Source organism: Crocodylus siamensis, chromosome 15 (genome assembly GCF_052110815.1).
Source record: "Crocodylus siamensis isolate JL-2025a chromosome 15, ASM5211081v1, whole genome shotgun sequence".
NCBI classification, from domain to species: Eukaryota; Metazoa; Chordata; order Crocodylia; family Crocodylidae; genus Crocodylus; species Crocodylus siamensis.
In genome coordinates this window covers 31,081,574-31,105,594 of record NC_143409.1, presented here as the reverse complement: position 1 = coordinate 31,105,594, position 24,021 = coordinate 31,081,574, and the positions used below count along the sequence as shown (strand labels likewise).

General features: G+C 42.8%; 1 protein-coding gene across 3 annotated transcripts in view; it reads right to left on the bottom strand.

Moving 5' to 3' along the window:
* CIB2 (calcium and integrin binding family member 2) overlaps positions 1-24,021 on the bottom strand; it is a 131,236-nt gene that overhangs the window by 57,735 nt on the left and 49,480 nt on the right. The gene's annotated exons all lie outside the window — the stretch shown is intronic.

Genomic DNA, 24,021 nt, shown 5'->3' with positions numbered 1-24,021 from the left:
CGTGGCCCAGGGGATATTCTTCAGTAGAAGCAAAGTGCAGCCACACAAGAACTGCATCACCTATTAAGCCAATGACATGGCTCAAAGGTATTCAAAAGCCAAAGGATACATGACTGCACTGCTGGTCACCACAGTAAACAGAAACAGCAGTGTCATGCCTGCATAAATCAAATCCCTTTCCTACTGTGCTTCACTCATTCAGAAGATTTAAACCCATTTCTATTCTTTACTATTCACCTGTGGTCTGATCCCACACACCCTGACAAATGGGTAAGTCCATTAAGTTTAATAGCACTGTACCCAAGTAATGGCTAATCTTATGGAGCAAAGAGAACTTTTCTCATTGCAGAATCTGGCCTTTGGTTTGAACTGGTGTCAATGGGCCAAAAGGGAAAGGGTACATTCCAATACCAATTCCCTATGTCATACTCCTTAAAATGATTTTAAACAGCTACTTGTGCCAAAATATTGTATGTGTACGAGTTTCTTGTTGGTACGCACAAATACCCATTCCTGCTTTGGCTCATGAAGCCCTACATAGGGCAGTTGGACCACCAAAAAACCCCACATTTCAAATACTGCCTGAACAGGTGCTGCACAACTGTGGCGTGCACCTTTGTCCACGTTAAGGTGCTCTGATGGGCTCTCAGCATGCGCTGTGAGGTAGAGGAGAATGTGCTGTGCTTCATCATCACTACATGTATCCTCCACAACATCTGTAAGACTGGGGGGAGGTCTTTCACAAAGACTGAGCAGAGGTGTGGCACACAGACCAGGCATAGCACTCCTAGCATGCATAGAGGCTGGCAGAAACAAGCCACCAGAGGCTGTGTGTCCCTGGCCCACAGACCAATAGGTATTCCGGGTCTATGAAGCCCTAGCTAACTACCTCCTTGGCTGTGGAGACCAGGGGTACTTCCTAGATGAGTAGGGCTAGAGGGCTTCAAGTCCCCAAGTGCCCATACCCTGGCACTAAGTGATGGATCCCCTTCCCCAGGCTCCTGTGGCCCTTCCTCCCTGGTGAGGTTGGCCACAATCCTGACTGGCTGGACACCTTTCCCCACTGCCTCTCCTGATGGGTATACACTGGGATGCAGGGGAATGGCACACAAGGAAGAGACAAGCCCCAGCTTACAAAGTTGCACTTGCCAAACTTTTCTTATTTTTATTAAAGAAAACCTGTTGAATGTTGCCTGTGTCGTAACTTGGTTCTTCTTCCCATCGATGCAAACCAGCAAACCTTTGGAGGGGGACTGGGGTAATGTGGGGGCAGTGGAGGCTTGGGAAAAGGGTGAATTAACTTGGAGGGGCAGTTGGACTTGGGAATGGGGCAGGGATTGAGGTTAGGGGGAAAACTGCAGGGCAGAACCCAACACAGAAACTTGAAAGGGAGGGTGGAGAGGGGGGCTTTAAACCTGGCACATTAATTCCAAGATTCAGGAGTGAAGACTAGGGTTTTCTTTATGTAGGAGCTAGACAGACGGATGATCCTGGACCCACTGTCCACCTGAAAGGGCTGTGGGAGGAGGCAGGAGGCATCACTACAGCAGGGACCGCACACCCCCACATCCTCATCCCTAGCCCCCAGGGCCCAATCTCCCTTTGTGGGACCTCAAACTCATGACCCTCATGACTTCAAACTTTCCAGGGGCTTCCAGCTTCCACCTGAACATGGGCCAAGTGCTAACCCACCTCTCTGCCAAAGAGGGCTGGGACAGGGGCTCAAAGCACACAGCGATGCTGGAGGACAGAGATGTAACTGTAATCATTAAGGGTACAATACAGATGTTCAATAGTTTGGTCTAACCTGAATTGGTCACAATTTAGTGTGCCTCAGATGTGATATATTCTAGGTTGCTTGCACCATTTTTACACTGGTATATGTGCCATGAATGTCCAGTCTCAGGTTTAGAGGCCAATCTACATTCACTTAGATCATGTGTGAGACAGATGGTAACTATATTGTTATTGTGCTATAGTGTTTGTTTGAAACTTCTGTTAAATAAGAGAAACAGGGGGGTGCTTGATGGCAGGAGATGGTGAAGAAGAGAAGCAGCTGGAACCTTAACTAGGGTCTTTTAATTTTTTTTATGCTACCTGTTACTTTTGCTCAGGACAAAGTTTCAATCTCTCTGTATGGGTGCAACATCTGTACCAAATAAACATTCTCCAGAAGTAAAACAGGGATTTTTCCTGCTGATGCACTGTCTTGTAAACAAAAAACAAATCAATTGATTTATACTGAAATTGATCCAAATTTGATACAACTTAAAGTTTTAACTGCAAAGCAAGAGTGTGGTACTAATCAGCTGCATCTTGTTCAGTAAAGAAAATGGGTTGTGTATGGGACCCACAAAAGTAATGTCCCTTTGGATACCAAGCAATATCTTCTAGTGTAAGGCCAATGAGAGTATATATCTTATTTGCCAGGGATGTATTTCACCTACATAACTTACTAGACTAGCAAGTTGTATTGAATTTTGCTTTTGGTGTCTCCTTGGAAAGTACAACTGTCCAAGAGCAGCCTCTCTTTGTCACTGTATCCTTGCTGTGTATTCCCCACAACATAAACATTCAGCTGTTTCATCTCTACAAAAGAAAATGATATTCCCAAAACACATTTGCATTTAAGTATAGCATTTTAACAGCACACTAATGCTAGGAGACAGCTAGGGAATATTAGGAGCAGCATTGGCAGGCTATTAGAATGATTTAGCTTTAGCTTTGTAACACAGCCAAAGGACATAGAAAGGAGCATGTTTCATTTAGTTAGCTCATCACAGATCTTAAATAAAACTCATTCCAATTTCCCCTAGTGCAGAGAGATACAGGCAGAGCATTAGAATTGGACATATCTGCTTAGAGAAAGAAAATTAGTATTCTTGGGTCAAAAAACTTCACTATGAACCAAGTATTTGTTCTTCTCTATATGTGTTGATATAACTTTGATTCTACACTGTACTTTAGTTGGAAGTCTTCCTCTGAAGACACACATAGATTGAACCCATTATATTTTCAGCCAAACTGTTAAAGTGCTTTACTGCTTTCTTTAGGTCCCGGAGACATTTTCTGGAAGGCAGAGTCATCCTTCCATTGATCAGACAATACCTCAGGCTCCAAGAGCAGGGTAGGACAGTAGAGGTGCAATATATTGGTGCATATCAGACAGGGACCGTTAAAAGGAAAATGAACATTAATCAGCAATAGGCTTTTTTTTGGCCAGTATATCCAATAATGTCACTGATAAATGCGGTGTACCCCACCCCAATCAGGAAGAGGCTGGTGCAGCCCCTGGTCCTGAGCCCACAGTGGCCAGCCTGCCCTTGCTCCACACACAAATCGGGGGGGGGAGGGGGTGACACATGCCCCCTGTGCCTCCCCCAGGGGTTCACACAGCAGTGGGGAGCTATCCCCCATTTCCACTCCCCACACCAGTCACCCTCAGCTGACAATACAACTGCTTTGTGACGGACTCTCAGAGCCTGAACCTCCCTCCTTGCCTGGCAGGCTTCTCAGGCTTTGGTGAGGAGCAGATCCAGCTATGTGCACTCCCCACCACCAGGTTGCACCTGCTGATCTGTGTCCTCTCTCCCTCCTCCAGGGCATGCCCTGAGGTCCCGGGAACAGAAGGAACTGCTTTGGCCTCAACATCTGCTGTGGGGAGGAGCTAGGCTGCTATGTGAGCACTGTTGAGACCCTGCACTGTGTGGGGTCCTGAGCCATCCCGCTTCTGGCCCCAGGGTCGCATTTACTATCCTAGCTGGGCAGCGCCTGCCCATGCCCCTGCCTCACTCCCTCCTTCACTGTGGGGGGGCCTCAATCTGTCCCCCCTGTCCCTTCCCCCCCACAGACTTACTGGCCAGATGCTGCTCTCCAAGATGCCAAGCTGCATCCCTGTAAATTGGCTATCAAACTGGTATCAGCTGATATGGCTGGTTAATAATCAGCCACTGGTTTCAGCCAAGAAAATCTTTATCAGTGTACCCTTCTAGGACAGTACTAATGCATCATAAATGATACACTAAGAGTAGTTTGACTGAACTGTACCCCATCCTGTTTTTGGTCATTCTCTCACGTCCTCTGTAAAAGTATCAAGGAATTAGAGAAGAAAAAGGGGAAATGGCAAAAGCAGAAAGCATTCAAACTCCTCAAAGCAGATCTCTCCCTTTGTGAGCCCATCCACTCACTGGATAATGGGCCACAGCCTCATCAAGCATAAATCAAAATAACTACCATGAGTTCAGTTTATACCAGCTAAGGATCTGGGCCACTGGCTTTAGTTTTAAGTCACATGCCGATGAAAGGAGAATCAAATCTTAATATTAAAATCCAGGGCCACAAACTTCCCATTTGGCTGCAACGGCTTGCTTGCGTAGCTTTTCATCCATCTACAATGATGCTAAAACGTATATATTGATTTTTGGGGATTTTTTTAACATAGTTTATTTTGTCACTGATTAAACATTTTAAACAAAAAACGCAATTCACCCCTGGTTTTTCTGCAGTCTAATAGGTGTAAGTTATTGACTAAGCCTTTGGAGGTGAGTCCAGTAAACAAATTATCTGCTGCAATGCCATTCACAGCTGAACTTTACAAAAAACTATTTTATTGAAAAAAATTATATTCCAGTCAGTGCACGAATGAGTGGCATACAGGACAAACAGGACAGGGAGTAGATTTTTAACTAGAACTACATCCTCAGTTGTACCGATTCAACAAGTTGAGATTCAAGCTTCAGTGTCTGACAGTGCTTGGCCTCTTCCCTGCCACCCTTTCAATAGCACTGCTGGCTTACAATTTTTCCAGCAGTGCCTAGAATTAGTTCTAACTGTGCTCTAAGATATATTGGAAGTGATGGGGAGTTGCAATAAAAAATCACGAACAAACAGTGTCAGTGTGCAACTTTTGACAGGGCACATGTAGCTATGGGTCAATATTTAGGTCTTGATTCTAACACAAGCAAAATCTAGCACAGCACATGTATCTGTCTAATGTAAATACCAAGTAATCCCATGTTTTTGAAGGACAATTCATAATACAGCAAGACAATATCTTTTAGAGCAAAAGATGGCAAATGTTCTGTCATAATAAAGAGTACAGTATGTCTTGTCCATTTATCTTTTTGTCCCTCTCCATGTATTCCTATCTTAATCATAAGCCTGCTTCTACTACTGAAATAGGACACACATTTGGTGTCATCTACCTTCATGCAGGCTGTAGTGATGAACTCTTCTTGAGTCTCCTGCAAACTTTGAACACATTATTTCTTTAGTGAACCATGATGCATAAAGCATGATGTTCAAGTAGGGTGGAGTTTGCTACTGCCTCATTCACCAAAGGCTGGATGTCTTCCAACCTTTCCGAACTGCACTATAGAGCTCTCAAACACCTTCATAGTCCAAATCCTATTGCTCCAGTGCCTATGATTTAACAAGGCATTATGGAGTAATGCCGTAACTCAAAAAGCAACAAGCCCAATAACTGTCTAGTTCAGAGGTTCTCAAACCATGGTCCATGGACCGCCACTGGTCCACGAGCTCCATTCAGATGGTCTGAAGAAAGGTTGCAGAACAATTGAGAATATCTGTACTTGTAAGGTAAGACTACTGGTATTAAAATATGAGTTGTGTGCTTTGATTTGTAGAACAAAAATAGTTTATTAAGTGGTCTGCCGAGACCCTCAGCAATTTTCAAGTGGTCCACAAAAAAAAAGTTTGAGATCCAATGATCTAGTTGACACAACAAAACTAACCACCATCAGTCCTTTGCCTCTTCTGTCATACTTCTACACCCTGCAAAAAAATACACCTAAACAGACTACCACATGGTATATTTTATGGTGAACTTATATCATCAAGTCTAAGGTGGATGTAGAACTGGCACACAGAATCTACCGTTCTATTAAGAAAAAGAGTAGCTTTCATTATGGTGCATGGCATTGTACGGTTACTTCTGCAGGTACTCTGGTATCAAGCTACAATGTACTTGGGTTACTGCACCAGCCTTCACCTCTGGAGAACAAGGTTTAAATTTGATTTTGACAGAGGAGCTGGATGCATTTTTACTTAGTCAGTCTTACATATGGTAAAAGCCAAAATACCCAAGGTATACTTCCTAAGTAGAGTATCTACTTCATTTTGGAGCTATAATGTTCCTGTCTTTAAGCAGTGTATATCACTGTATCAACTGGGAATTGCCAGTATTTGGAACAAGACCTAATCCCAGCTGTAAGTTAGATTCAGCAACTAGCTATCTAAAACTACTGAAAGGCTCTGTAAAGAATACTCTACTATAAGTCATTTCTCAGTGAATTACTATACCACACCGATAAACTTCTGTGCAAAAGACTAGGGACTTTGACATAGCAAATGTTCTTAAAAGATGGTTCAGCTGAAAGATGATGGCTTCTGTTTCTAGCAGCTTGGGCTGAGTTTGAGGGGCGGTGACTTAGAGGTGAAGGGCTTTGTATTCCATTACCACATGCTGAACTTTCAAGGAATGAGGGTGTCTAGCTTTGGTTATCCTAGCCCCATTTTTTCTTCCCAAGAAAAATGCATGACCAGCCAAGTGTAGGTTTGCATGGCCTGTCCCAAGCCTATGGGATATGCAGTAGACCAGGGCTGCCCATATGGAGATTACAGCGTGTGTACTGGTGTAACCCCTATTTTCCCCTCCAATATGGCTCTAGCAGGAGTAACAGTCCCTTTAAGCTACATCATTTCTCAGAGGGGATGTGAATACACCTTCTCTGACATCCCTCCCTGGCTATCAGTCCATTCTCTCCCCTTGCCTGGATGCTGTATGCCGTTAGTTTTAGGTTACTGAGAAGAGAAGGGTGAAGGCACTACTGTTGAGGCCTCCCTGCCACAGAAGAGGAAAGCCACTGAAGGTTCCCTTTACCTACAGATCTCAGGAAAATAATAGGTTCCTCAAACATATATGTGTTTAGAAAGCCTTTCTTGCAAAAAACAGCCGGGGAATTTCCAGGCTCACAGCTGTAATGACTAGTTTTTTTATACTGATATTTCACTTAAGAAAGGCTCATATTTTCAAGTCTGCTGATGTGTTAAATTAAGACCCAAAGATAAGCTCTTCCTTAGTCTGGGACTCATAAATCACCACCATGCTCAGCAGTGACAACACATTACAGCTGGCTATGCTACCTTTGTAATATGAATTCAAGACCTAGAGGAGTGCTGAAAACAAAAGATAAAAGCTGGTAATGGCTCACTGATTAGAAATAAGTAGAGGTTTTAGTGGCCATTAGACCCTAATACAGTAAACATCTTAACTCTGCAGTGCTTTCACAGTACCACAAGTCAGTGTATGCATGGTAAGTAGAAACTGTAATATTCAGAAATGTATACTTATCATATATCCCTATGTAACAGAAACATATTCCAACATATTTGAAAGCCATTTTAATATAAAAATGTCCAATGCTGATTCTAGACTGTTCTGTACATTCATAGAAAATAATATAATCTATTTATGGAAGCAAATGACTTTTTTGGATTCCAGTGACAATAGCATATTCTGGAAAGAATAATCAGTGTCAAATAATGTCACATTCTCTCATCTTAAATTAGTGGTTGTTTCTTCACTCACTGGTAACTTACATTAGCTTATCACTACCAAAAGATTATAGGAAAGTAGGGCTGGAAGGGACCTCACAAGGTCATCTAGTCCAGCCCCCTGGATCAAGGTAGGATTGTCCCCGAGTAAACCGTCCCATCCATGAGTCTGTCCAATCTACTCTTGAAAATTTCCAAGGCTGGAGATTCCCCAGTTTCTCTAGGTAGCTTATTCTCATGCTTGATCGCTCTTGTAGTCTGAAAGTTCCTCCTAATCTCCAACCTAAATTTCCTTTGTTACAGTTTGAGGAACTTGCTCCCGGTCCTGTCCCCTATGGTCCCACAGAAAAGCCCATCTCCATCCTCTCCATAATCACCTTTCAAGTATTTGAAAAAATGTCAAATCCCCTACCACAGCCATCTCCAGTTCTTTCATACCTTCCTCATAAATCTTGCTTCCTAGGCCCCTAACCAATTTTGTCACTGTGTGCTGGACTCACTCCAATCTCATCCGTGTCTGTTTTGAAGGTGCGGCCCAAATCCGGACACAGTACTCCAGGGGAGGTCTCATTTCTGAACAGAGTGGAAGAATCACTTCTTTGATCAAGTGATTCTCTTGTTAATACAACCCAGTATACTGTTGGCGTTGTTTGCACCAAGAACATACTGCTGGTTCATATTCACTTTATGGTCCCCAGGTCCTTCTCTGCAGTACTGCCACCTAGCCAATCATTCCCCTGTCTGTATTGGCACACACAGTTGTTCAGTCCCAAATGCAGGACTTTACACTTGTCTTTGCTGAATTTCATCTGATTGATTAAGGACCATTTTTCCAGTCTGTCCAGGTAAGTCTGGATTCTTGCTCTGGCCTCCAGAGTGTCTACAACTCCATCCAGCTTGGAATCGTCTGCAAATTTGCTATGAGCGCACTCAATCCCATCATCCAAAGCAATGGCAAAAAACCCCAGGAATCAACAAAGCTCCTCTCAATACCATTTTCTTCCTGTGCGCCATATGCCAGGTTTCAAAATAAGGGTGTTTTAAAAGGTTTAGAACATGTATATGCCTGATTCTCAAGCAGGGTGCCATGGCTATTAGGTTGTACAAACACAATATAAAAGATAACCACAGAGATTTCAAACAGGAATCCAGAGTGTCAAAACCGTTCTGCCTGCTGTGGGCTTTCTGGGATCTTTTCTGTAATCAAAAATTTAGTGAAAACAAACAATTTTCAGAATCAGTCTGTTGGGCATAAAGATTTCCCAGAAGAGCCGAATCTACCAGGGTTTCCCCTTTAATTGTGTGGTTTTCAGACACCCCCAGAGGGGAAAATGAAAGCATGTGTGGCACAAGCCTTTGCACTATTCTAATTTTCCCTTTTTGTATGGCAGCTTCCTCCAGGAGAAATCATGTGGTCCCCCCCCAGTATTATGTTGCATCTGCCCTTTATAAAGTAAGGATTTCCAGACACTTACAAGAGGCCAATGCTGATCTGAGCAGCCAAATACCTAGGAAGAGTCTTGCTGGGAAACCTGCTCTGAACAGAAGAGACCATGCTGCATTGAGTGGCTGCTCCCTATTCCTGCCTCCAGCCTTTCACTGCTCAGAGAAATGTATGAAAGGCCTCCTTTAATGTACAGGGCAGAGAATGCAGCAGTGACCTATTTCTTCTCCCCACCCTCTCTGCAGACTTAAATATTTGCCAGAATTTTCCTACCATCTGAATAAGGTTTAGTGCCTTATTCCCCACAAGTTGGCTGATCACATTAAGTCAGTCTCAAACATTACAACTTTGTTTTACAGAGTTCGTGCTCTCTCATGGAAAGAGCCAAGCATTCCTTAATCCCTGTGTTTTCAAGGCTAGGAACTGGCCAAATTATAAGGGTCTAAAGGAAGAAATAGAAACAGATGGGCTGGCTAACTGATAACCATTATTATTGGAATAAAAACTGATCTGCTGGAAAATTAGATTTATAAAATAGAGTAACAGCTTCTTTGCTTTACCCTACATTACCATCTACACTCATAGGAGAGACAGATTATGCAAATGGATTAACTGTTGTGCTGAGTGAAGAGAACTGGTGTGGTTCTGAAGCAGAGAGACCACAGAAAGGGCTGAATATGAAAAGTTTCCAACTTTGTACTGGAGCTGCATGACTTTTTTTCCATTTTGGCCAGTGTGCAGGACAGAGCTGATCCATTATAATTTTGAAATGTGGTATGAGACCTGGGGTGTACTTGGTAGCCGTGTTGGTCTGAGACAAAAAGACTACAAAAAACTAGAACTCTTGGTTCCAAAATGATACCTTTTATTAGACCAACTGGAAAATGGCAAGAAAATGAGACCTGTGTACTTAATTAATGATTGTGAGGAGTATTCATTGTATGCATGCACTGGCTTAGTTTAATAGCAGGCCCACTGGGAAATGCCTACAGCACTTCTTTCATTTTCCAGCTAGCTTTGAAAATGCTGCTTTGCTCCTATTTAACACCTTTGCTTCATTCCTTTAAGTTTGTACTGGCTATTGTTCTACCTATTACTTAGTTCAAGCTGTGTCTGGTTCTTTTCCAGACCTGAGGATGTGTCCAAAAGCTTGTCTGACATCTTTCCAAACTATGCAGCTGGTTCAATAAATGATATCACCTAAAAGAATCCTTCCCTTTGCATAGGTTCCTGGGCCATCATGGCTACAACATCACTCCAACTAACCTCATAACCAGCCACCAGTGCAGTGATTCTCAACCAGAGCACAGGTGAGCTGTGAGGAGATAAGCAGATAAACTAAGCAGATAAGCCAGGCTCAGGCTTGTCCCTGCCTGGACCATCTCCCACCCCTACTGCCCATCCTCAGTGTAAGGAAGTAAGTATTGTAATATATAAATTTGTTTTTGAAATTGGGTGTCATTCAATTCTCATAGAGAATGTGGAGGTGTGCCTCAAGACCAATGAAGGGTGTCTTGGGTCGATAAATGCTGAGAACCACAGCACTAATACAAAAGCAAAAGATGTGTTTGATATTTGTCCTTCCCTCTATCATTGCTTATTTGCTTTCCTGAATTCTCCTGTATTTATAGAACCTTTCCTTATTATTATTCAGTTCTTTGCTAGCAGAAACTCTTTTTGTGCCTTAGTCTTTCTGATTTGTCCATACAGATTTATTTACACAATATTCTTTTATAATTATCCTTAGCAATGTGTCCTTGGTTCCACTTTTATATGATTCCTTTTTGATTTTCAAGTCATTAAAGAGCTCCTGATTGCAGTCATTTTAGTCTATTATGTTTTCTGCTACTTCTCTGCATAAAATAGTTTGCCATCTTGCCTTCAATAAAGTCTCCTTCAGAAATTACCAGCTCTCCATAAGTAGGTAAGACCCCTTAAAATTCCCAGGGGGTCTTACCTACTAAGTTCCCTGAATTCACTGGAGACTGCTATTTTTAGACCATTATTGTTACTTTGCTGCTCTCACTACTTCTTTTCAAACTGAAGAGCACAACAATTTTTTACTATAAGCACTAGCCCTAAGAATATTTATAGGGACTAGCTGCTTTTCTGTGTAATGAAAGGATCTGAGACTTATGTTCTGCTTTCTTAAGATTTGCTCTTTGCTTTTTCTGTAGTCCAGACTGTGCAAAGGGATCTCCAGGCAGGAACTTCGAATTTCTACACACACACACACACACACACACACACACACACACACACACACACACACACACACACACACACACACACTTGTTTCCTCCAGTCTGACATAAATCACCTAAAAGCCCCAAGTGCATGCTTTGTTCTTTTTTGGCTAAGGCACAAAATAGTGCTCCCTCACATTTTCTGTTATGAAATGCAGGAGGATTTATTAGGGTTTTGCATCATTCAGCCTGTGATACATCACAATAAATAATTTTCACATGAAAATGCTGCAGGTTGTATTTGACAATAAATTGTCACCATTTGTGGTGTAACTGCTGTTATCACTCATTCCTTTGGCATATTTACTTTAAACTAAGCCTGCGGGGGGTGGGGGGAACTACTGCCAATGCTGGCCCACTGAGTGGCCCTTACAAAGCCAGCAGACCAAGGCACATAAGGGATCCCACCTGAGCCCCAGCCCTGGAACAAAATGTAGGCAAGGCAAGGGGCCCATAAGGGGACACTTGCATGTCTATACGCAAATCCCAGAGCCTGGGGAATAAACAGGAGGAAACTGTTCTCCTCCTAAATGCAGGAGAACAAGCCATTGGGATAACAGAGACCTGGTGGGACTCCACCCATGACTGGACCACAGGTATAGACGGTTATACCCTGTACAGGAGGGATCGAGTGGATAAAGGGGTGGGGGCATAGCTTTCTATGTCAAGGAAAGCTACACATCCCTGCAAGCTGACATTGGCATCCATGGTGGACGACTTGAGACCCTCTGGGTTAAAATCCATGGGGAACACAGCACAGGGGATACTGTGGTGGGGAACTACTACAGACCCCCTACCCAGAGTCAAGACCTTGACCAGGAGTTCACCAGGGAACTGGCTGAGGCTGACCAATCCCAGCATATGGTTGTCATGGGAGACTTTAACTACCCAGACATCTCGTGGGAGGAGAGCTTGGCCAAATCTGAGTGGTTGCAAAGCTGTCTCTCATGTGTGGACAACCTTTATCTGATGCAGGAAATCTACGGGCCAACAAAAGGTAAAGCGTCGCTCGACCTTGTACTGGCAACTGGGGATGACCTAATCAGCAACCTGACAATCGAAGGAAAGCTGAGTGACAGTGATCATGAAATAATCACCTCACCATCTCCTATAAAGCTGGCAAGTCAGCTTTAGGGTAGTGCCACTAGTGGTAGCTGTGTGGCAACATTCCTACCTACCATGCAGGAGATCTGGGTTCAAGTCCCAGCTGAGGTGACTTGGTGTGAGTAAGCTAAAAAAATGCAAATCTTCTTGCAGTGGAAAGGGGCCATTGTGTTTAAGTGCTCAAATCAGTGGGTCCAGATGCTCTCACAAAAGCATGGACATAGTCTTTCTGGACTTCAGCAAGGCCTTTGACAACATCTCCCACCCCATCCTCATTAAAAAACTAGGTGACTATGGCATTGATGCCTACACCGTCAGATGGCTGAAGGGTCGTACTCAGAGGGTGGTGGTGGACAGGTCATATTCGACCTCAGGGGAAGTGGGCAGCTGAGTCCCCCAGGGCTCGGTCCTTGGGCCCATGCTGTTCAAAAAGGGAATGGGTGTGTCCATTGATCCTCAACTAAAACAGATCATGTGTGCATAAAGCTACTTATGGTGAGTAGTCAGGAATCAGAGCTACTATACTTATCAAAAAGCTTGAGGGACTGAGGGCTTTGATCAAAAGAAGTATTCTATCTAGATTAGAAATAATATTATCAGGCTGTCATGCAGACTATTTCATCTACAAACCTCAAAGCACTTTACACAAAGAGAGAGTAGGTAAAGAGTTATTATTCTCATTTTAATGATTGGAAAGCAGGCAAAAGCATAAAATTACTTGATTAAGGTCGCACAGTGGGTCACTAAAGCAGGGAACAGAACTCAAGTTTTCCAATTCCCAGCTACTGCCCCATTAAACAGACTATGCTGTCATTCTTGCCCTGCATTTGAGCAGGGCATCGTAGTATCATAGTGTTTAGGGTTGGAAGGGACATAAACAGTAGGGCTGTGCGAAATGGCACCGTTCTGTTTTGCCTTGAGTATCAACAGTTTGACAGAACAGTGTTTTGTCTCGAATTTCATTTTGCTGGGGGTGGAAAGCAGTCCAGCTGGGCTGACTTCCCATCCCCAGCCTATGGTTGAAACATTTCAACCAGCCTCATTTTGTTCTGAAGCTATTTCGAGAGCCTTTGTTTTGTTTCAATTTTGCTGTTTTGAGCTCAAAATTAGTCAAAACAGTGTCAAAACAAAACAGACAGCAAAATCTTGCGCAGCCCTACTAAACAGATCATCAGGTCCAACCTCCCGTCCTGGGCAGGAATGGGTGCTGGGGTCATATCACCCCAGCCAAATATCTGTCCAGCCTCCTCTTGAAGGGTGATTCTCTATCCTTAGTGATTAGTTTATATCTATGGCCTTATTTTGGTTGAAGAAGCATGAATCACCTTCAGCAATACCGACAGGGGGAGGAACATGCCAATTATCTACAAAAGTCAGTTTCAAAATTACATAATGTTTAAAAAAAAGGTAAAACATGGCATCATGAATCCAGTACTGCTCAGCTTGGAGTATTGTATACTCTGACCAAACCAGAGGGGGAAAGAAAGCCTTTTTCCATCAGAGATCCCTTGTGCTTTCAAGGCTCATAAAGGATGATGGAGCTAAAAAGAAAATGTACAGCTTTTATTTAATAAAGGAACAGAAAACTAGCCATTGCCACCAACTATACTCAATAAGGCCTCATTTAGTTAATATTGCATGCTTACTAGCTTCTACTTCTAGAGCCGTTACATAAATTTCCCCTTGTTAAGTTTTTGTAGGAGCCTGTTCTTCATCTCCATTTATTATCTGTGACTATGTATTACTAATGCGCCATTAGATTGTTAGAAATGGAGTATTGTTAGAAATGCACAGCTTGCATCTTGCGCCTGCGCTGATAAGAAAGAAACACTGCCAAGGACTTTTTTCCTTGCCCAGCCTTGCCACAGCTCTTCTTATACTAAATCGCAGACTCTCCCCCAGCTTCTCCCTAGCCTTTCTCATGCAGATTACAGAAGCTGGAATTCAACTGACTGTGTCCTTGAAAGCGGGGGGGTTTAAACTCTTGGTGACCTATAGTATTATCTGAGCATGCTTGATTAGCTGATGCATCTTTACCTCTCCGCCCTGCATACTTAAGTAGTTAATTATAATATACATGCGATGGATGTAGTGATGTAACCACATATATGTTTGTATGAAACGGAAATGAGCTGTAAGAGTTCCTGTTTCTGCACACGTGCCCAGGAGGAAAAAGATAAATACAGCCTGCAAAAATTCCTTGGTGGGTTTGGAGTAATCTGAGTTTTTGACTCTGCTCTGACCCTATTTGCAAATACACCTTTTGTGCTGCTAAATGACTGTGTGTCTGAGATTCTTTGCGAGCCTCCAAGAAACAAACCGCAATCTTTTGCATCAAGATTACCACATATTTTTGCAGTTCAAGAACTTGGATGTAGTTTTTCCTCATTACAGTTTTTCAAATCCGTAGCAAAATGAGGAATAATACAAACTACAGATTTCTGCAGAGGCGATTAGCCCTGAATATTTAACCATATCACTGGTATGAGCAGGTTCCATACTTTATTTAAAAAGCAGTACATTGTATTTCAACAAAATATGCTAAGCTTTATGTGCCTTGATAAGTATCGGAAGAAATAATAATATTCAAAACTATATACTGTTTCCATATCATTCTGTACAAATTCTGACTCTAGGATCCTCCTGTCTTGACAGAGAATTGTCAGCACCATCTTATTTTTGATACAGTCTTTCTTCCTTCCATTACTAACATCTTATATTGTTTTAAAAGAAAGGCTTTTTGAAATAATTTTATTTTTCTCTATTTCTCTCATTTGGGTAGTTTCATAGAGTTTGGACAATGAACAGAAATTAATTAAAAAGACAAAGCATTTACATGGTTAAAAATATCCCAGTTTAATATTAAGGATTTTTAAAAAAACCCAAAGCATTCTTGCAGAAGACTCAGCATCACCCATTATTTTATCACAAATCTTATAATATGGATTGACTTTTCTTAAAGACACCGATGTTAAGGTCATGAGACTCAACTTTCACTTCCCTTAAAAAAATTTCCAGCCCTCATGGTTGTGGAAAATATAAACTCTAAAGAGTGAGAAGCAGAAACCAAACACATCTAAGAACATGATGTTTAGAAGTCTCATGATCTTTTAAAACTTGACTTGGTTTTTAACTGCTTAGGACTAGTGATACAGGAATATAAACTCTCATGCACTGGGTCAAAAAGCAGATTACTGGAGTAGATAATAACTAAGTTAAACAGTAGGCCCTGTGTTTTGTGTTACACAGGAGGTCAATTTAGATGGTAGTAACAGTCCCTTCTCACCTTGTGATCTACAAGGCTGTATTTTTCCTCCTAATCACCTGAGGGAGAAAAAACTTATATTTCCTCCCTGCCTCCTAATTACCACTTCTGAGGCTGATTATTACATAACTATCTCCCTCTGAAGATGCAACTGACAGTAACAGAAGGATGGCTGATGGGTAGGCCTGGGAGAGAGGGGAGCCTGAGGGGGAGGGGAAGTTCTAGAATGCAGCTGGGGGTGCCTCAACTTCCTGTCCCCTGCTCCCTCCCATGTTCTGGCTCCAGCCACTGCATCCAACATAGGTGGTGCAGAAGCATACATGCAGCAAGTGAAGGGCACTGTGGGGAATGTAGTTCTCTGGGGCAGCAGCAGTGGAGGTTACTGCTGCTAGAGGAGATGTCACCCCATTTTTTGCTTACAAAATAGGATTTTTTTTGCCTGCTTGACATGGATGTCTGCAGCAAAAATAAAAATGGTGAGATATCCCTTCAGCAACAGTGAACTCCAGTTCTTCCTCCTGCTCACTACTGGAGCCTCCAGAGGTCCAGGGGGAGATGGAAGGGAGCAGGGGGTTCCCCTAGGTGTAGTCCTGGCCAGTTATACCTCTGATCACTGATACTGGCCACTGTCAGAAATGAGATATTGGACTAGAGAGATCACTGCTCTGATCTATTATGGCAATGTTTGCATATATCTTTTCCATGTATTATTTGTGCTGTTCTAGCACCTGGGAGCCTTAGTGCTAGGCATTATACAGAAAAACATAATAAGATGGTCTCCGGCTTATACTCCAATCAATACCAGTCCAACCATTTTCTGCTTTGCTTCACATTCTCAGAACTGGCAGGCAGCTAGCTTTGAGGACTTTACTTGAGTTTCATTTTTAGATTCCCCATACACTTTGGACTGCTGTCATCTGTGGGGAATAATTTATTTTTAAAACAATAAACCTTCTGTTGGAATTACAAAAATCATGGATGCCTTTCCAGTGAACCTGCATTTGGTCAAAGTTTGTTTACACAAAACAGAAGTTTCTGAGAAAATTTGAACAGACTGACTTCTTTAAGAATGTTAAGGGATATTTTCTTGTAAGCTAACAATAGGGTTGTGAAATCATCTGTAGTAAAAGGGTGTCTGGAAGAGAAATATAGTGCACTGAATAGCTTTTAAAAGTGATGTCACGCTTTTAATGTATTAATCTTGAGGAGTCTAAAGAAAAGGGACTAGAGCACAAAGGTTATTCCATAAACTACCCCTGATGGCTATGCTTTCACAGTGATCTTTACTTTCCTTGCAAAGGTGCATCTTTGCACACTCTCTCTGCCTCACAGACAGAATCACTCCTTTGTGGTGCTCTTCCCAGCTCACAGGTTGAGGTTAATCACCCAGATGAAAGAGAAAGCAAAAAAACCAGAACCTGTATTTTACAGAACCAAATACCCTCTGTGACTTTGAAAAAAGGCAGCATAAAGAGCAGCCTAACAACTCAAAAGGGCAAGCCCTGCCTACTTTCAAGTGGCTCTGCTCCCCTGAGAGTTAATTTGCTGGTTGGAAATAACCATCCTCTTCCAATTAGTACCAGTTACATTTTCACCTTTCCCTCTTGCAAATCCTAGAAGCTTCTCAGTTGTGCAGTGCGACAGGGGCCCATTTCAGGGGCCATTCAAAATGTCAGCTCAACCACCTGTTTAGGGCAGTCCACCCTGATTGGCCTGCCGTGCCTTGATGGGAAGAATGCAGGAGGCTGCCCATTTCATGCCCTGATGCCAAGGGCGTAGTATACGGCTCTAACCTCTTCTTTACCATGTCCCATGCCTCACAGATGGCATCCGAATCACTACCCACTATCACTCCCCCAGCCCCTTAACCAGGCCACTCAACCACTGGCTCAATTTGGTCTCAGGTACCCTTAGATGTGCCTGGGTCTCATGCCCCCTCACTGGCGCCTGCACTCCAGCTACTCTGGCCAGCCCACGTGTAGTTCTTCAGGCCCCCCAAGGCCCTACTCTACATGGCCACTGGGTCTCACTCCACTGGGGCCACTATTCTGACCCTTGGGCCCCAGGAGTCTGTCAATGTGCCTGGGGCCCAACTCAGCCTATGGCCCACTCAGGCCTCAGGTGGGTGTCAACATGCCTAGGCCCTGTGCTTTTCTCTCAGGGTGTGCTCCCCTAGTCTTTCCCCTCCATGGGGTTACCCACAAGGCAGTGGGGGTGCAGCTTTCTGGCACCCCATACTTGCATTTCACTAGGGAGGCACTGGTGTGGCATCCCCTGAGGGGTGCCCCACCACACCATCCAATGATCTGTTCACTGGGCGTAGTTTTCAGTCATTCCCCAGAACCAGGAACCTCCCTCCATCCACACAGTTCCTACTCGTGACCTCCAGAATGTTCCTGGGAGCAGCAGATCTTTGGCTGGGAGATATTACTGTGGCAGAATCCCAGCAGCAACTGCCAGCTCTACTGCTCAGGGCCTGCTCTGCCCTGCTCCACTCAGGGACCTCCTGGCTGTCATGTGACCCCCTGATTTGCTCTGCAGCCACCTGCAGGCTACCTCACAGCCTACTCAGGCCCTTTAAGTATCAAGCACCCAAAGGTGTGTCCCAACATGCAGGCACCATTAACTGAACTGAGCCACAACCAGAAAAAAGTGGAAAAGAAGGTTTCATTAGAGAATTAACTCTGCCTGGCAGCTCTGTATATGACATGAGACCCATTACTACTCTGCAGCCCAGACATGGGGAAATACTTGATTTATTTATTGGGTGAATCTGAGATCTTTTATTAGACCAACTTAAATAGTTGGAAAAAAAATGTTAAGCAAGCTCACCCAGAACACACCGAATGGATCCAGATCATGCTATGACAAGAAATGCAAAACCTTCCAACACATCTCCACCTCCCCACAATCACTACACCCCACAACAGAGCCATCAGCATCCCTGCATCTTACAGATGCACCTCCAGAAATGTATTCTCTCTCATCTAATGCACCAAATGCCCTGATGGAAAATATGTAGGAGAGACCAAACAACTGCGCACCAGAATGAGCACACACTGGAAATCTATCAAAGACAAGAATACCCAATTACCTGTGGGGACACCTCTCTCACAAGACAACTACTCTCTCTCCAATCTCCTCAAAGGAAACTTATAAAACACTTCCCAGAGATGAGCCTATGAACTCCAGTTCATCAACCTCCTGGATACTAAAAATCATGGACTAAATATAGACACTGGATTTATGACACATTATAACCTGCCTGACATCTGACTCCCCACTATTCATCCCCCTTCTCTCCTCCCAACCCAGCCTGTCTCTCACCCACTGACTCCTCAATTTACATCTTTATTGACTGCCTATCTTGTATGCATACCATCCCAACCTCTGTCTTCTTTACTTTTCATTCCATCCAGGAAGAGCGCACACCAACTGCAGAAACTTCCACAGCCTGATGAAGGGTTTTTAAACCTCAAAGCTTGCTTAACATTTTTTCCAGCTATTTAAGTTGGTCTAATAAAAGATATCAGATTCACCCAAAGAACCTGGTCTACCTGTGTCCTTAGTCCAACATGGGTACAACCTACAACCCTGATTTCTTTATTAGATTTATATGTTGCATTTAACTTTGATAACTTCTCTACGCCTTGTCATGCTGTGAAATGAATTCACCTGAAATATAACCTTATCTCAGCTTGTGACAGACTACTGTGAAAAACTGATATCTGCATAATATGCCTGAGCATTTTACAATTCAGTGGTTGCATTCTATGAACTGTACATGCATGCTTAAACTTTAAAATTGAATAGATCCATTGATGTGAATGGGACTTGCTTCAAGTTAAGTTTACAGCTATTTCTATGAAGCAGATTGTTCCAATCAGAGAATATCTTCCATAACAATGTAATTCAACTGTCCTACGTAATTAAACTAACATGAAGACAGTATTGAATAGAAAACAGACAGCCACATACAAACTTGGATTCACAGAAATGTTAAAAAGGAGTGAAATTATGCTCATTGGTGGCTAAATAATTTAGGACATCCAAGACATCCTTTAGTTTCTATCTGACAAAAGGCAATGGCCTACGTTTTCAAAATTGGCACTAATTTTGCAATCATTAAGTTTGGAACACTCAATTTGTGACATCTTGGGTGTGAGTTTCAGAACTGCCCAGACCGTGGAGTTCACACTGATTTTCATTGAAGTTGTGGGCCCCAGCTCTTTCAAAAAGAAAATAGAGAATGTCTCAAATTGGACATCTATAGATGGAAGATTTTGAAATGAATGGGCCTGTTAAAATGTAAGTCTAAATGTGGTATCTTTTCACATTGCAAATAAAAAGTGTTTTCTTAACTTAGGTCAGTTACATTAACTGAGCAAAGTCTTAGAAAAATAGTTGTCAAGTAAAACATCTCTAGTTTTAGTTTAATTAGACAGCTTGAGTTAAAGCCTACAGATGAGCTGGAACTGGCCTCAGGTTATTAACCTTAAGTTAAAACTAATAATACTTTGTCTTAACAAATTCTGGTTAGCTTCCCAAATTATGAATACAGGGGAGGGAAATGGAGTGCTTGCAATGAAGACATTCCCCAAGCATTTGACCATTTTCAGACTTCACATACAAAAATGTAACTATACATGCTCATATAAATAAGGAAAAAGATTTAAAAAAAAAATAACTTACTACTACAGCATATGCTGAACTGAGCTAAAGTAATATACAGAGTAAATGGATGGCTCAAGAAGAATGGTAATGGGACAGAGTACCTATTCCCTTTTGGTCACCCATTAATATCTTACCCATACCAGTGGTGAAGAATAAGCATTACCACTTCTAAAAGGTTTATGTGAAATAAGTTGCTGGTCTCAGTCCAGGTTTCTGTCTTGGCAGATGGAGTCCAGATCACACAAAGCACTGTCACAGTCCATTCCAGCAGAAGCTAATAACTGAATGGGTGTAATGCCCAAATTGGGGCATGTTAGGATCAGCCACGTTGACAGGACGCCACAGGGAAGTTTGCTCTGCTAGAGTCTGCATACTACTGATACCTGATTGTGGACAACCACCAGGACAGTCAAGCCATCGCCATTCAAAAAAATCAGGCACTGAATTACATGAAAATGTATGGAGGAAAATGTCCAAACAAAAGTTTTGCTTCAACAAAGCAATGTTGTTTAGCATTTTTTGACTTTGTTCCATCTCTAGCTGTCCAGTGAAACATCTCTATCTATAAAAATATTTCAGAGACAAAAAGAACTACAGTAGGCAGATACATTTTTCACTTTCTACAAACGCTTTTTGGATTTCATGTTCTGTCAAACAGCTCAAAAAAACCAGAACATGAAAATCAATATCTTCCAACTTGGAAGACTAAAACCAAAGCATGTTAACAAAAAACAAAAAACAACAAAAATCAATAAACAGCTGCCTTAAAAAATCAGAATGATGAAACCCAGACTGCAGAAATCTGTTAGTTCTGAGCCTTCAGCAGAAACGCCTCCCAATCCTAGAAAATGACAACACAACATGTCTGTTACATGGTGCTGGGGCCTGGATCTGGTGCACAGGCCAGGGTTGTACACCCCTGGTCCACAGCACAGTCTATATTTAAAATGAGGCCAATTTAAATTAAATTGGTCTAGGATTAGGGAAATACATAATTGGTTTATACGTACTTTTCCCCTCAGTCTGCATCAAATCCAAACTTGGCAAAACTAAGATTCTTGCCCAATGTGCACACGACTACAGTAAATTGTTCAGAGGTGAAGCATATAACAGGGCTGAGTCTGCAGTAACATTTATGACTATTGGAGTACAGTAGAAAAAGCATTACAGATTAAGTAGAACAAACTGACCCATCCCTAAACTATTTTTTGGACTAATTAAATCACATCATAGATGACAGATCTAGCACTTCTCAGAGACCATATTGTCACAGAGCACTAAAGTATGCTTGTACCTTTAAGGGCAGAAACAACATAGCAAAGGAGCCTGGCAGGCTATGCAGAGCTCCACAGCTGCAGGTTGCCTGAGCAACAGGCTAACAAGGTAATTAGCTGGCACCTTCAGGTGGTCAGCTGACTGGAAGGAGTCAGAACCCAGGAAGCACATAATCCCAGGGGGGCTGGCTGGGCTCTTTCTGTCCTGCCACTGCCAGGGAAAAGAGCTCCTGCACCAGAGAGCTGCCCAATGCATCTGGCTGCCTGCTTGGCTGTCTGCAGATGCAGTAAGACTTTAGGAGCTTCTAAGGTACCCTGGGATAAGGGGTATATCCCAAGGGTGGGAGTTTGCCATTTTTAAAGGGGCTGAGTGCTGCCTTTATTGTATTATGTTATAGCCTAGGGGCTTAGGTTTCTGTTATGGTTTGATCTGAGGGACTGGGATAAGGCTAATGGGGGAGGAGGAGCCTCATTGGGGCCCCAGTGCCACAAGGATGCAGTGACAGGGGCCAGAGAGCCCAATGCCAGAGAGGTGCAGTAGGCAAGGGCCAAGGGCCCCCGTAATAGGAGAATGTGGGCTAGTGCTTCAAAACCAGGCCTGACACAGTGGGTCTAGGCTAGAAGGCCTACCTATATCAAAGGGGCAGAGGCCAAGTAGGCCAAGGCCCCAACAGACACCATATTAATGATGTTATCCCTGTGAGGCATAGGGTGTGGTAGAGGGAAGGTTGGAGCCACACAACTGGCCCACAACAAGGCCTAAGGTACCTTGTACAGCACTGTACTGAAGAGCCCATAGGGCCTGAGATGCCCTGTGCAACATGGTATTGAAGAGAGGCCTGGCAAAGGGTCCACAGATCAGGGAGCTTGAGTAAAGTTCAGCAGACTGGAACTAAGCAAAGGCCCGTGGACAGCCTCTTGAGTTATTTTTCCAACAAAGACATGGCAGGAAAGATAAGAGGGCACCTTGGGGCAGAGCTTGCACAGTCACAGAGCTGCCAGGGGCATCACGGCCATCCCTGGAGACCCATGACACGTATAATACTTTGTTACACAAGAAGCCTGTAACGTTAATTGTTCCTTGCACATAAATGTAAAACTTGTTATATGGACTGCTCCAGTGATTCTTTTCTGACACATGTAGAGTATTATAAATTTCTATAAGTGTAATTTCCTGAGGATTTTTCACTCATATTTGGGAAATTTGCTGCTCTTTGTCATCAGAAGATGCCTGACCTGATCTGATAGTACTTTGCTGCAGTTTTTAGTCAATCAGGTATAACTGTACATACAAAAGAGACAGCAAAAACGCACCATCAGAAAAAAGCAGGTAAAATGAGAGGGAAAGATTTTCAAATCAGACTCAGCCCTATACCTCTGCTACTAAAGGAATGGATTTGGGATTAAAGCACAGAAATGGAAATTGAGAGATCTGCAAGAGTCCTTACTCTGTTCTAGATATTCTGCATGACCCTGGGCAAGACACCTATCCTCTGGGCCTCACATTCCCCCTGTGTAAAATGGGGGCACACATAATGTCTTTCCTTATAAATTTGTAGTCTAGCTATACATAATTAAACAATGTTTTGAGTTCCTCAAATGCAAAAGGACTTAAAAATACAAAAAAGCCAATTATACAACTAAATCCTACTCAGTATTGGTGTGGGTGTGGGAGAATCAAGTTAGAACTTTGAGAGGAGTGTAACGGTTTTTGACTTTTGCAAGAATTAATTCAAGGAAGCCCTATAGCCTGTGTTATCCCAAACTCAGGCTAAGTGACCACAAAGTCCCTTCTGGAAGTATAATTTGTGAATCTGATGTCCAGGTCAACACTCTACTACCATACCAGCATAAAAGCTAAATTATCATAAGGGAGTTGTATGCTTTCACCCAATATTGAACTGCTTATGCTAGTGAACACACAACTGTATGTAATGCACTACTTCTAACAGTTAACAGTTCCAGTGTATTCACTAGTTTGGGGCCCTCTTCTGCCCTCCTATACCAGCTGTGACAAATTCTGTCACTGTCAAAGTCAATGTTCTTCAGCAGAACTGAGAGTCCTGCAGCATTGACTGGACATATAATTATCATTCATTTCTATTTTTATCTGCATGGCTTTCTGTAGGGTACAACGACCACAGAAATTACACCTCTTTCCAGCTATAAAGATAATAGGCTGTTCCTGGAAGTGCAGAGTTGGGGAAAACATTTAATTTTAGAAGCTACATCCAAGATGACAGCAATTTACTGCCATTGTGATAATTTGTGGCATTGTGATCTACAGGTGATGGCAGGCAACATTGGTAGGTGCCTAATCCCACAGATCAGGAATACTAGCTGAATCTACACATGCACTGAACTGCAGAGTACACTAATTGGTTGCAGAATAAAGCATCATCGTCTACACATGCAATGATGTACTATTAGGCCACAGTA